The sequence below is a fragment of the Taudactylus pleione genome, unplaced genomic scaffold (assembly GCF_031769625.1).
Source record: "Taudactylus pleione unplaced genomic scaffold, aTauple2 ptg000085l, whole genome shotgun sequence".
In the NCBI taxonomy this organism is placed as follows: Eukaryota; Metazoa; Chordata; class Amphibia; order Anura; family Myobatrachidae; genus Taudactylus; species Taudactylus pleione.
The window spans coordinates 14,591,247-14,601,290 of NW_028284487.1; positions in this window are offsets into that span (position 1 = coordinate 14,591,247).

A 10,044-nucleotide genomic window follows, 5' to 3' on the forward strand; every position below is an offset into this window, starting at 1 on the left:
CTGACTCATCTGGGAAAGCAAGGTATGTGTAAATTGGTGAGGGCATACTGGTGTGCACCAGGTTTTTCTTCCCAAGCAGAAAAGAGAGCAATTTCCTGTCTGACCTGCTTGAGGAAGAACATAGGGAAAGTGATCCCTACCGAACCGTCCCACATTCCACCGACTGATGGACCTTTCCAGGTAATACAAATTGATTTCATCCAATTACCACCCTGCAGGAATCTTAAGTATGTATTAGTGTGCACTGACATATTTTCCAACTGGGTTAAGGCCTACCCAGCAGCCACTAATACTTCTGCGTTTACTGCCAAGAAAATAGTTCAGGAATTTCTTTGCAGGTATGATATACCTAAAATCATCGAGAGTGACAGGGGTACTCATTCCACAGGTGATGTTTTTCAAAATATGTGTAAGCTGATGGGTATTAATAGCTGACTTCACAACCCCTACCAACCGCAATCCAGTGCCAAGGTAGAGAGGATGAACAGGACTATTAAAAATATGTTAAGTAAAATCATGGCAGAGACTGGACTAGGATGGCCAGAAGCGTTACCATTGGTTCTGCATAGTATAAGGACCACTCCTAGACCCCCTCTAAATCTGTCCCCCTTTGAAATACTGTTCGGTAGACAACCTCATTTGATTATGAGTCCACAGGAAGACTTGAAGGGTAACAACGAGGTAACTGTAAGGTATCTTATATCAATGAGTAAGCAGTTAAAACAACAGCAGCAGAAACTGAAATTGTTGTCCAATGATATGCCTGAAACTAACTGTCATGATGTTGAACCAGGAGAATATGTTACGATCAGAAATTTCTTGCGTTCAGGTTGCTTGACTGATCGGTGGGAAGGTCTGTACCAGGTGCTGCTGACAAGTACTACATCTTTGAAGGTGGCTGAGAGAGATACCTGGGTCCATTCCACTCACTGCAAAAAGGTCAATCAACCGGTGGAGAAACAAGTCGGAGACAAGGCTGATAACGTGGACCTGTCTATCGCGAGCTTGTTCCGGGAGGATTGAAAAGGTCGTAGTGAGATATCTGAACTAAAAGAAATTTGCAGATCTTTGTTGTGACAATGGACTGGCCTGCTGTGTTAATTTTCATATTCTTTTCCAGAGTTTTCACCATTCTGTTTGGTTCGGGGATATCCGGTTTCTGTGACGGGGGACCAATTGAGGAGATGGGAGCTGATGGCAGTACTGATGGAGTGGAGTCAGGAGGAGTGCAATGCCAATCAGGGGAGTGTCTGACCAATCTTAGTATTGTTAAGAGAGCTGTAATTCCGGATACTTGGGGATGGTGTGGAGGTTTATCGTCTGAAGATTCCTGTATTTGTGAGCTTTGTGGGTCTCTAGTTGATGAGAACTGTATTCAACAGTGCCAGCCTAAATATAACCCGTACTGGGGTGGGTATCCTATAGAGGATTATCATAGCATGGTAGGCAAAGTATTAAATCAAACTGATTGCTGGGTGTGTTCACATGTGCCACAGGGACAGCATAATGTGGGGTTGGTGCCATTTCCGCTGAATATCACGGAAATTGTAGAATTGCAAAAAGGAAAAACATTGGATGGAAAATTCCTCTCATCCAAACCACCTCATTTCAAACTCTACCAATTCCAAGTAGATAGATCACTTTTGTATTTAAACATAACTAACCCCAATAAACCCGGGAGTTGGGAAGTGACGGGGAATAATCAGACGATGACCTTCTCACAGAGAGCTGATAATGAGTCCATAAACCATGATCTGTTGAGCTCAATTAAATCTAGTGGGAGACATTTTAGGTACCGGTATACATTGAGTTCCACCAAAGAAATTATTGGTAAGGTACCAGATGGTTATTGTGCTAAAATAATACAACCAGAGACTTGCATGTACCAGATGGAAGACCCTGATATAGGATTGTTTGCAAGGGAAATGTGTTTAATGATAATGATGCATACTATTCCTTATGTTCTCCCCGATAATGTGAATTTTTTCATGTGGATGAAAGGCGTATAAGTGGCTCTCCCCGAGTTCCGAAGGTTTGTGTTACCTGGGAAGAGTAGTCCCAGAAGTTATGACACTCACACATGTTGAAATGCTTGGTATCCATAAAAACACACCATCACCATATCTTCACACGCAGTATGAACACAGAGGCAAACGAAATATGAAACCTGGTGATGTGCATAAAGCCACTCAGTTAATTAGTGAGACAACTGGCTTCCAAGTTTTAGTCACACTGGATCCCACCAGAATCGCTCAGGGTACATTAAATTTTAGATATATTCAGGAACTTGCTAAATTGATAAATAATATTACCGAGATGTATGATTACACATTCAGGTATACAGGGAGAGAATTGCAAGCATACAAGAAAGAACTGGTGCAACACAGACTAGTGTTAAATTATTTCAACTGCTGTTACTGGAGGGTATTGCGTAACTTTGGCCACCCAATTTGGAGTAAAATGTTGCACCTATGTCACCAATGATACCAGCGACCCCAAAGAGGTGATAGACTGGAAGATGGATGAAATTCTGCAGCTAAAATGGGAGTTTTGTAAGAACCATAATGCTTCAGTGGCTGAAGTAGGGGAGAAGATAGAAGGATGGGTCTCATGGTTGAACCCAGTGAAATGGTTCTCAGGCCTAGGGCAATGGGTCCAGGAAGTGATCGCCAGCACAGGCAAATTCTTGATCCTTATACTGATTGCCTATGTGTCCGCTGTGTTCCTATTGTGTTGAAGTGTGGAAAATGTAAAAATAGAGTAAAACGAAAGAATGAAATTATGATGGTGGTCAGTAATGACAATATGAATACTGAGGTAAATATAGAACTGCATTACAACCCTGAACTAGGAAATACCATCATCTAATGTATTATATTTAGACATGCATAGAATGTATTGTTGAAATGTTACTTTTGAAACACCTCAGATAATGTAAAGTCTCAATTTCCCTTCAAGACTGCCTTTATAGGATTGATGCATCCCCACATCACCCCCATGATCTTCCAAGATCTGCGTTGTGCATATAATGATAGTTTTATGTCCCCAATCAGAGATACATTATTGATGGATTAAGAACCAGCTTGTGTCATCCCAAAATATCATTAAATAATATATAAATGTAAGCCTAAATTAATTTTTAAAATCAGATTGTGATAGCATGTTATTTGCTATCAAAGGGTGGACTGTCGAAGCTGGATAATTGGCTGAGACAAGATCAGCTTAAAATTAGATCATAACGACGCCATCTTGCGACTGGCCGCAAGACACCATCTTGAAAATGAGATCGCAAGATGCCTTTTTGCGAATGGCCGCCCAGCGCCATTTTAGCTAAACTCACACTTAAGTACATATGGCGATGTTACTATTAGCATCATGCGATTGCATCTTACACCATTTCTCATACACACATTAATACGCACAATTGCGCTGTTAACTAGTCGCACATTAGCGAATGCATAAGATCCTGTATGAAAATGCTCTTTATTAGCCTCATGCGCACGCATCTGCCCCATGTTAACTAGCATCTTTCTATCAAACCCCACATACTTACACATTACATATTTACATACAAGGTTCCATAAGCTTTAAAGTATAAGATTCAAGTTTGTTCATTTATTATAATTGCTGTGAAATAAAGGTTATTTAGTAGCTAAGGTTTAATACATAAGTATGCCATGCTTGGTATTATACTGATCTGCACCCTTTCCACAGCTTCCTGGTATCGTCGGTGTGAAGATCGCAACATGCACTCGCAACTTATGGACCGCAGAGACTTAAAGCACCAAAATGTACATTATATGACCAACTGTTTAGATTTGCATGAGGCGGGAAACAGAGGCAACCAGCTGTCGGAGGCTGGACTGTGTCTATTTGAATCAACCTTTTAAATGCTCTGTAACAGATGCATCCCCCTTGGGAACCAATGGCATCAGCCTCTCTTTTATGTTGTCTGTTTCTGTGAGGGTATAAATGTGTGTGTAGTGACCCCAGTCGGGAGTCTTCTTGCTGAATGCTGATTGATGGAGCTTTCTTGCTGATGCCAGGATGTGGTCCAGAGCGCATGCATGTGTATAACTGTACTTGGGTCTGTATAATTTCTTTGCGCTAAATTGTACTTAGATCATAGCGTGTAACTGACTGTACTTTTACTTGAATAATACTTTGTGCTTTGGAAACACAGGTTCAAGGTCTAAAGTCTTTATTTAATGTATGACTGCGTACGCAAATAGCGTCAACCTTAGAGGTTTATAGGCAGGATATTAGAAGGTATAGGCAGGAGTGTATAGAGGTTCAAAGTCAGTATCGTTAATAAATATATATATATTTATTATGTATATATATATATATATATGTAAGTCCTATTGTTCGGCACTCCGATCAAATGTACATATGGCCCACGTGCCCTCTGCAAATGTGGATACACAGCAAAAAGAAAGAAGCAGTGGCACTGAAGGTCTTAAATCTTGTAAATATTATCACCAATGTTTCAAGGCTACAATGCCTTTTTGTCAAGGTAAAACAAACAATACAATATTCAGTCTTACCTTAAGTAACCACACCACTTAAACGTGACTGGCAGCCTCGTGGGACCCGCGCGTCCGCACACTGCAGGGCGCGTCCCTCGATGATGACCTCAAGGTTCTCCGCATGGTCCCGCTACCATGGCAACAGGATTCACAACAGAGTTCCCTTCCGTCTCACGGCTGTAGCACAAAGATAACCATACAGTGAAACACCAACACCATTAAAAAAACAAAGCATGTGCGTGGAGTTTCAAGTAAAACACTACCAGGGGGTAATAAGTATGGCAGTGATAAGAAAACATAGAGCTAACTAATGTTGTAAAAACAGATGTAGTATTCAAGATCGCCATTGCAAAATGATAAATATAAGATATCCAACTGAGCTGGTATATGATGATGTGCTATATTCATATAAGACACCTGTCAAGAATAAATATGTGTATTAAACATCTGTAACTAGAGGTATATGGCATAGCGAATTATAAAGGGTGAGGATAAATAAAGGTTATGACTAGTATATCATTGTCTTAACATCTGTTATGATGATTATAACATGTTCCAACAGATCTTGTCATTTAATCCTTTAGGATTGATGGTATCCAGTGTCATAATCCATCTTGCTTCAAGCCTTAAGAGCTGTCCTGCTCTATCCCCTCTTCTTATTGACTCAGATATATGGTCAATTATTTGATGTTGAAAATTCGACAAACTGTGTCGTCTTTCAACATAGTGTCTGGCAACTGGTTGATCTGTAGGTTTACCTGAGAGGGCTGCATGTATCGCGGAGCGGTGCAGTGCCATTCGTTCACGCATCGTTCTTACCGTTTTGCCAACATACAACATTCCGCAAGGGCAAATAATTATGTATATGATGAATGGGGTAGTGCAGGTAACGATATGTTTGATCTTGTATAGCTTGCCACTGTGTGGATTTTTAAACTCTGATCCTGTTACCATGTTGCTGCAAGTGGTGCATTTTAAGCACTTGTAGCACCCTGGTAATTTATACATCACTGTATTTCCCTGCACTGCTGGTTTAAATCCCGTAATATCAGTGTGCATAATATAGTCCTTTAAATTCCGGCTTCTGGTGAAGCATGTCATTGGTCTTTCACAGTTCTTTATCAGAATTAATGATGGGCCACAAGTCTTTAGTGGCATGTTGTAATACAGGACTTATAGTTGAATATTGGTGTTTCCAGGTTATCACTTTCTCTTCTTTGTTAGTAGTAGTTTGCAGCAATGTTGTCCGTGGAAGTTGTAATACTTCTTGTTTCTGTTTTTTCAGGAGGTTATAATTATATCCCCTATTCCTAAATTTAGTTATAACCTGGTCGATGGCTCTTTCCACTTCCTCTCTCTCACTAGTGATACGTGCTACCCTCATCATTTGTGATTTGGGCAAACTTTTCTTCAAAGATTGTGGATGATGGCTTGCTGCCAGCAATAGATTGTTCTTGTCTGTAGGTTTAGTATAAACATTGGTAATCAGTTCACCATCCCTTACAGATATCTGTACATCCATGTAGTCAATTGTTTTCTGACTGTATTGAAATGTTAGTTTGATAGGTGAAGATCTCGCATTAATCTGCTGCATAAGTTCTAAGAATAGGTCCTCTCCACCAGTCCAGCACATAAAGAGGTCGTCTATATAACGACAGAAGTACGGTATGTGTTTAGTGATTGTTTGTTTAGAGAAGAACATCTGTGTCTCTTCTTGTAGCATGTAGATGTTTGCATAGGTTGGTGCCATGTTGCTACCCATGACACAACCCGCAGCTTGTAAGAAGAAGGTGCCATTATATAGAAAATAATTCCTTGTCAGGGTTAATTCCAAGAGCTTAAGAAGGAAATCCAAAACCAGTTCATGCATCTTTTCAACAGTCAAAAAGCACCGCATAGCTTCTAATCCTTGTGAATGAGGAATCACCGTATATAAGTTGCACACATCCATAGTGCATAACAATGTTCCATATGGAACAGTCTTCACACGGTTGATATTATTAAGGAAGGATGTCGTAAGTATCTTTTAAAAATCTGGTGTGATTGGATAAATATGGTTGTATCACACTATATAGGAACTGAGATATAGGTTGAAAAATTTAATTTATAGCAGAGATTATTGGGTGACCTGGTGGGTTAATTAAACATTTGTGGATCTTAGGTACTGTATATAATGGGTACCATCGGATTGTTCTGCATCAATGCTGATTGTAATTTCTCTGTGATAAGGCCCTCGTTGGTCGCCTCCGGTAGAATGTTATCCAACTCATTTTTATATTCCAAAGTAGGATCAGTTGCCAGACGGGTGTACACTTTCTCATCCGATAGTTGTCTTTGTAATTCATTCTTATAATCCTCAAGATTTTGGATCACGACTGCTCCTCCTTTGTCAGCTGGCCGAAAAATGACATCGCGATATTTACTGAGATCCCTCAGGGCGGTTTGTTCAGCTTTAGATAGATTATGATGTAAAGGTATGTCTGCCGCTTTATATCGTTGTACTCAATCATCCAACAATCTGGTGAAGGTTTTTATCGATGGATTATTTGATTGTGGATCAAATTTAGTTGTTGATCTTTTCTGTAGGAAAGTTGAAAATTTCTCATTAGTTGAAGGATTCTGTTTGTGTTGAAAATATTCTCGTAACCGCAGTTTTCTTGAAAATTTCTGAAGATCATATTGCCATTATGCACATTGGTTGGCACAAACGATAAACCCTTATTAAGTACTGTCATTTCTATATCACTAAAGGATCTTGAAGACAGATTGTATGTTAATTCCTCTTTCTGGTTCCTGGTCCTCTGGAGCCTTTCATTTTGGCCCCCTGATGGGTGGGCGTCCTATGGGTGCTGTTTCTGTTTCTGTAGGTACATCTAAAGGGAGTGGTGCATTACTATTAGATCCTTCTGTATCCTGGTCAGTGAAATCACTGTCACTATTTGATGTAGCTTGACCACTTTCAAATACTTCTCTACGTTTTCTCCAGTTTTATTTCGAACGAAAGAACGGTTGTTTCCTCGGTTCTCCTCCCATTAGCCAACGATAAACTTTATTCTCATCGTAGTTGGACTTAACCGTCTGGTATTTATTTTGTTTAAATTTAATTAAATCCCTACGATAGGCGTCACACTGGTTCTTGATTTTATGATATGATTCTTGTGCTACAATGTTATCAAAAACACTTTTATGAGTAGTTTCCAAGTGGGAAATTTTTTCTTTAGTTACTTTAAGTTCTCTACTTGCCTCCTCAATGACGAGGAGCATCAAGTCCATTCCACACTTGTTAAGAATGCCTATCCAGCATCGACAAAAGTCGGGATTGTAGCGGCCTTTTTAATTTCAATAATTGATGAAAAATATTCTCATTGGCACTTGCTACGTCCTCACTTGAGAGTTGCTCCTTAAATAAAATTTGTTCAGCTTCATCATCAGTGTAGCTGAAATATTCATATATAAAATTATAAGCCAATAGGAAATGGTTGGTTATAGGTTTTTAATGTCTTATAAGATCAAGACACTAAAGTATATATCATATGTTTTATGCTCCTTGTAAGGTCAAATACTTAGAGAATGGTATGATTAGGACACATGTGGAAGCCAATTATCTAATTAAGAAAGAGGAGGACTGGTATAATAGGAGAGACCTTGTCCAACCTCACTATACTCTTTGATAAAGCTTCCTGGACTGGAAGCGAAATGCATCAGTGGATGATACTTACTGCTACTATTTTGTTTTTAAACCTGCTCGACTTTGCCTAAGGATTGTCTCTCTGATCCATGCGAGCCACCAGTGCTACTTTCTATACACACTGTGAGTACGCTGCACTTGGACTGTGTGTGGAGTAAGGTGAAGGCGGTCACGAGTTGACTTCATTATAGCTTCCGGACGCTCTTGTCCTTGGATCACCTGCCAGCGGTCTTCAAACAGGAGACACTATCCCAGCAGCCCTACCCACTGAGCCCAGTAAGTGAGCGATTATTATCAGACCTGGAGGTCACAAAATAGGTGGCTCAGTTCTCCAATACACAGAGTTGTTTAAATGCCTCACCATTACTGGAGGTCAGAGAAGGTGAACTAAGACTTTAACTACGTGTATGGATGTCCAGTGAGATTGGCATATTTTCTGGACAAATATACAGTCAGGTGCATAAATATTGGGACATTGACAGAATTTTCATATTTTGGCCTCTATTCACCACCACAATGGCTTTGAAATGAAACAAACAAGATGTGCTTTAACTGCAGACTTTCAGATTTAATTTGAGGGTAATTACATCCAAATCAGGTGAACGGTGTAGGAATTACAACGGTTTCTATATGTGCCTCCCACTTTTTAAGGGGCCAAAAGTAATGGGACAAATTAAACAATCCTAAATCTAACTTTCACTTTTTAATACTTTGTTGCAAATTCTTTGCAGGCAATTACAGCCTGAAGTCTGGAACGCATAGACATCACCAGACGCTGGGTTTCATCCCTGGTGATGCTCTGCCAGGCCTCTACTGCAAATGTCTTCAGTTCCTGCTTGTTCTTGGGGCATTTTCCCTTCAGTTTTGTCTTCATCAAGTGAAATGCATGCTCAATCGGATTCAGGTCAGGGGATTGACTTGGCCATTACATAACATTCCACTTTTAGCCTTAAAAAACTCTTTGGTTGCTTTTGGAGTATGCTTCGGGTCATTGTCCATCTGCACTGTGAAGCACCGTCCAATGAGTTCTGAAGCATTTGACTGAATATGAGCATATAATATTGCCCGAAACACTTCAGAATTCATTCTGCTGCTTTTGTCAGCAGTCACATCATCAATAAATACAAGGGAACTAGTTCCATTGGCAGCCGTACATGCCCACGCCATGACACTACCACCACTATGCTTCACTGATGAGGTGGTATGTTTTGGATCATGAGCAGTTCCTTTCCTTCTCCATACTCTTCTCTTCCCATCACTCTGGTACAAGTTGATCTTTTTCTCATCTGCCATAGGATGTTGTTCCAGAACTGTAATGGCTTTTTTTAGATGTTGTTTGACAAACTCTAATCTGGTCTTCCTGTTTTTGTAACTCACCAATGGTTTACATCTTGTGGTTTGACACATATACACCTACCTCCTGGAGAGTGTTCTTGATTTGGCCAACTGTTGTGAAGGGGTTTTTCTTCACCAGGGAAATAATTATTCTGTCATCCACCACAGTTGTTTTCCGTGGTCTTCCGGGTCTTTTGGTGTTGCTGAGCTCTCCGGTGCGTTCTTTCTTTTTAAGAATGTTCCAAACAGTTGATTTGGCCCCAACTAATGTTTTTGCTATCTCTCTGATGGGTTTGTTTTGATTTTTCAGCCTAATGATAGCTTGCTTCACTGATAGTGACAGCTCTTTGGATCTCATAATGAGAGTCGACAGCAACTGATTCCAAATGCAAATGTCACACCTAGAATCAACTCCAGAACTTTTACCTGCTTAACTGATAATGAAATAACGAGGGAATAGCCCACACCTGTCCATGAAATAGCTTATGAGTT